The 3,690-nt window shown below is 40.5% G+C and overlaps 1 protein-coding gene across 2 annotated transcripts in view; it reads right to left on the bottom strand.

Annotated features, from left to right (window-relative positions):
* Positions 1-3,690, bottom strand: part of Fbxl13 (F-box and leucine rich repeat protein 13) — a 265,793-nt gene that overhangs the window by 38,972 nt on the left and 223,131 nt on the right. The window lies entirely within an intron of this gene.

The following is a 3,690-nucleotide window of genomic DNA, read 5'->3' as shown; positions in this document are numbered from 1 at the left end:
TTTCTTTCTTTCTTTCTTTCTTTCTTTCTTTCTTTCTTTCTTTCTTTCTTTCTTTCTTTCTTTCTTTCTTTCTTTCTTTCTTTCTTTTTCTTTCTCTCTCTCTCTCTCTCTCTCTCTCTCTCTCTCTCTCTCTCTCTCTTTCTTTTTCTTTCTTCTTTCCTTCTTTCTCTTTCTTTCTCCATTCTATGATTGCAAAGCCCGCTGGCAGGAAAAAATGTTGGAAATGACAATGAACTTGTCCTTTTTGTATTTTATTTGCTGGGCTGGTTTACATTTTAATTGGTCTGAAAGGCAACATTTGGGCTATAATTGAAGATGCATTATGTAATATTAGATCCTGTATTTCTCCCAGATGCACAGACTGTGCCCTTTCATTTAAAGAAAAAGCAAAAACAAAGGCTGAGAAGTCCAAGCCAATGGAAAAAAGGCTGGATTTAAGCCAATGTTTGAACTGTGATTTCTAATTTTGTTTAGCTGTTCTGCACACCAACCAAAAATAAAATCACTCTGTTCGTTCTTTTACTTTTATTGTGGCTGTGGATTCTTTTGTTAAGAACACATTATGTTTTCTGTTTCCTTGTTTCAAAACAAAGAATGGTCAAACCCTGCATAGCTGCTGCATGTGGTCTGGGTTCCAGATGTGGATGCTATTTTATTCCTGATGCAAGAATTGGGTGGGCTTAGATAGTCCCCCAGTGAGAACCAAACTGAATGAAAATACCAACAAAGATGCAGAGTCTGTCTCTTGGCTTTATACTTGGTAACTGTAGTATGCTTTATTGTCCAGTGGGAAATCTGTTCTATTAAATTATCTCTAAAGTTTTCATTTAGATTTTATTTTCATATAGCCAAAACAGAATTTTTTTTCCTGTTTTCATTTTTTATTAGCACATGTTGGCATGCATATCGATTACCTTCACTGTGAGGAGTTAGTAAGTGTACATAATAAATCTCATTTCTTTTATCAACCTCCTTCCCTCACATTCCTTCTCCCTTCCTCCATCTCTTGATCTTCCCAAGTTTTTAGGGTTAGCTGCTAATAAAAATCTATTTGCTAAATATGTTATCAATCTATCTACTATCTACTCTTTTAGTAAATAAAAAAGCATTACAAATGAAAATACTGAAATGGGATGTCATGTTTAATCACTGTGATTGCTCATTTAAAAACACAGACTCAAAATTGAATTGGCTGTCATCATTAGGCATTAGATAAATCTACAAAGAGAAACCACAACACATTTACTAGGACAGATATAACTTAAAACATAGACATAAAAAGTGTTGATGAGGGGGCTTGCCTGATAGCTCATTTGTTAAAGCACCCCTTGGGCAAATACAGTCAGGTTCAGGGGACCATGGTTTGATCTCCAGCGCCACAAACTGCACCACACCCATCCTTAAGGCAGCCAGAACTAGCTTAAAAAAAAGTGTTGATTTGGGCCAGTGAGATAGCTCAGTGGACTAAGTGCCTGCTTTGGAAAGTGCAGGGACCAGGGTTTGATTCCCAGTCCTGCATACCATGCTGGCCCTGCCCCCAGGGTGCACTGAGCTGGTGACTGGGTTCAGGCATAGTGGAGCACACCTGTAATCCCAGTGCTGGGAGGCTGAAAACAAGAGGATCACTATGAGTCTGAGCTGTGTAGTGAGATGCTGTGCAAAATACATAAATGAAAAATAGTAAAAGAAAATAAAAATAAAAAATGTTGATGAAGATATGGACAATTTGAGCACCTTCATCTACTGCTGGCAGAAATGTAAAATGGACTCTGGAAAACAGTCTGACAGTCCTTTATACAGAATGGCATGGTACTGGCACAGCTACAAGAAAAACGTAGGGAAACATGACTCCATAGGCACAAGCAAGAGCGTTCTAAATAGGACTCATATATCATAGGAAATAAAAGAAAAAGTCAACTTAACTACATCAAATTAAGAAACCTCTGCACAAAAAAGAGACAATCAACAGAGTGATGGGACAACCTGTGTCTCTCCCACTGTGCTCCTCCCCTCTGCTTCTCAGCCACAGTGAACTGAGCAGCTCTGCCTGCCATGCCTTCAGCACGCTGTGCCCACCTTGGGGCCAGCTGACCATGGACTGAATCCCCTTGAAAGTTAACCAAATCAGACCTCTCCTCCTGTAAGTTGTGTAAGTTGGGCACTGTGTCCCAACGTGGGAACACTCAGGAATACAATGAGCAGTTAGCAATTCAAGGTGCAAGGTACATCCCTGGGGTCATGCCTTGGGCCAGTTACCTTGGGATCTTGCTGCTGTACTAAATACAACTTTGTACCTGAGTAGTGACGAATCTAAGCCAGTAAGAGGAGATGGAACCTCCACGGAGACCTACCCCATTTTGCTGCCAGGAGAGCAGTGTGAAGACAGAGCTTAAAAAGAAAAGAGGAACTGAGTCATAAGACATTAGTCTTGTGTATTAGTCTAAGAAATCTGGGCTTCATCCAATGCAATGCAAAAACACAGAACTGCCTCTGACTAGGGCATGAGTGGCCAAAGCACAAGTAAGAGTAGGGTGTGTGTTCTAAGAAGATATATAGACCACACAGCAGGAAATGGTTGTGTCCAGTTGGAAGGAAAACTGTATTGGTATTTCTCTAGAAACGATTTTTTGCTTTGCTTTGCTTTGCTTTGCTTTGCTTTGCTTTGCTTTGCTTTGCTTTGCTTTGCTTTGCTTTGCTTTGCTTTGCTTTGTTTTGCTTTGCTTTGCTTTGCTTTCCTGGCAATCCTCTTGCCTTAGCCTCTTGAGTGCTAGGCTTATAAGTGTGTGCAAATCTTGCCCAGCTCAAAAAGACTTTTGATGAGAAAGAAGAATTTGAATGAGGGCCAGCCAAATAGTTCAGCGGATGAAAGTGCTTACAAGCAGGCTCAGGGGCCAGGGGGTTGATCCCCAGTGCTGCTGTGCCAGCCTTGCCCCCAGGGAGTGCTGAGACAGTGATTGAGACTGGGTTTAGTGGTGTGCCTGTAATCCCAGCACTTGGGAGGCTGTAAACAGGAGAATCACTGAGTCCAGTTTAGTAGCGAGACCCTGAACACCCTGTAGATCCTTCCCTAAAATACAGAAAAAAAAAAAATAATTTGAATGAAGCCTTTAAGATTGAACATGATTTTGACTAGCAAAATAAGAAGAACAGCTTTACAGGCTGAGGAAAAGGCATGAATGAGGACTTCATTTGGAAAGTGTGAGTTGTGTAGAAGTAGTTCAGAATAGGGTCACTGGGATTAGGGAGAAGGAAACCAGGATATTCCCAGGAATGGATACATGCACGCAAGACATTTGGGAGCAGAAAAATCCTTGAACACCACACTTTCCCCTCACAGTTTTACATCTGGAATTGTTCGGCTAATATAGATGGACATCAGCAATGAACTAGTTGCCACATGTTGGAGTGCTGTGTGTGTGTGTGTGTGTGTGTGTGTGTGTGTGTGTGTACTTACTATGTGGCTGAGTTATACCACTCCTGGCTTAGAATATCACCAAGTTAAGTATGGTATAAAACAACTTTTCCTCTCCCCTAAACTCATTATTGTGCAAATTTATAGAAAGAGTCAAAGAATGGTAAATGAATACCCATATGCCCTTTACCCAAATTCATCAATCACGCACAACTTTCCAGGAACAGCCATATTTTATTTATGTATGTATGACTATACTTTTGTATATCCATATATAT

This window comes from Octodon degus, unplaced genomic scaffold, assembly GCF_000260255.1.
Source record: "Octodon degus isolate 3935 unplaced genomic scaffold, OctDeg1.0 scaffold00108, whole genome shotgun sequence".
In the NCBI taxonomy this organism is placed as follows: Eukaryota; Metazoa; Chordata; class Mammalia; order Rodentia; family Octodontidae; genus Octodon; species Octodon degus.
The sequence above is the reverse complement of the archived record's forward strand: the minus strand, read 5'-3'. Positions and strand labels throughout refer to the sequence as shown.